We start from the raw sequence: 323 nt of genomic DNA, 5'->3' as shown, positions 1-323 counted from the left end.
CAAAAATAAGAACAGCAACAGCAATAACAACGACCAATAGCAACAACAGCAGCAGCAACAACAAGAGTAGCAGCAGCAGCAGCAGCAACAACAACAACAACAACAATAACAACAACAACAACAGCAAAAAAACAAAACAAGAACAAGAACAAGAACAAGAACAACAACAACAACAACAACAACAACAACAGCAACAACAACAACTCCAACCATTCCAAAACCGAACAAAGACCCAACAATCCCAACATCGCACCGTCCAATCACACTTCTCTGCACCCCCTCTAAAGTCAATGAACGCCTAATACTTAAACTTGTCAAACCAC

At 40.6% G+C, this 323-nt stretch overlaps 1 protein-coding gene across 4 annotated transcripts in view; it reads left to right on the top strand.

Moving 5' to 3' along the window:
- LOC143038064 (alpha-amylase-like) overlaps window positions 1-121 on the top strand; it is a 38,336-nt gene extending 38,215 nt beyond the window's left edge. For all 4 annotated transcript variants that reach the window (XM_076206963.1, XM_076206964.1, XM_076206965.1 and 1 more), the window contains one exon: window positions 1-121. This exon is cut by the window's left edge and continues 793 nt beyond it. The gene's annotated coding sequence lies outside the window, so the exon portion shown is untranslated.
- The last annotated feature ends 202 nt before the right edge of the window (window positions 122-323 follow it).

This window comes from Oratosquilla oratoria, chromosome 23, assembly GCF_046742065.1.
Source record: "Oratosquilla oratoria isolate Oo_2021 chromosome 23, ASM4674206v1, whole genome shotgun sequence".
In the NCBI taxonomy this organism is placed as follows: Eukaryota; Metazoa; Arthropoda; class Malacostraca; order Stomatopoda; family Squillidae; genus Oratosquilla; species Oratosquilla oratoria.
The sequence above is the reverse complement of the archived record's forward strand: the minus strand, read 5'-3'. Positions and strand labels throughout refer to the sequence as shown.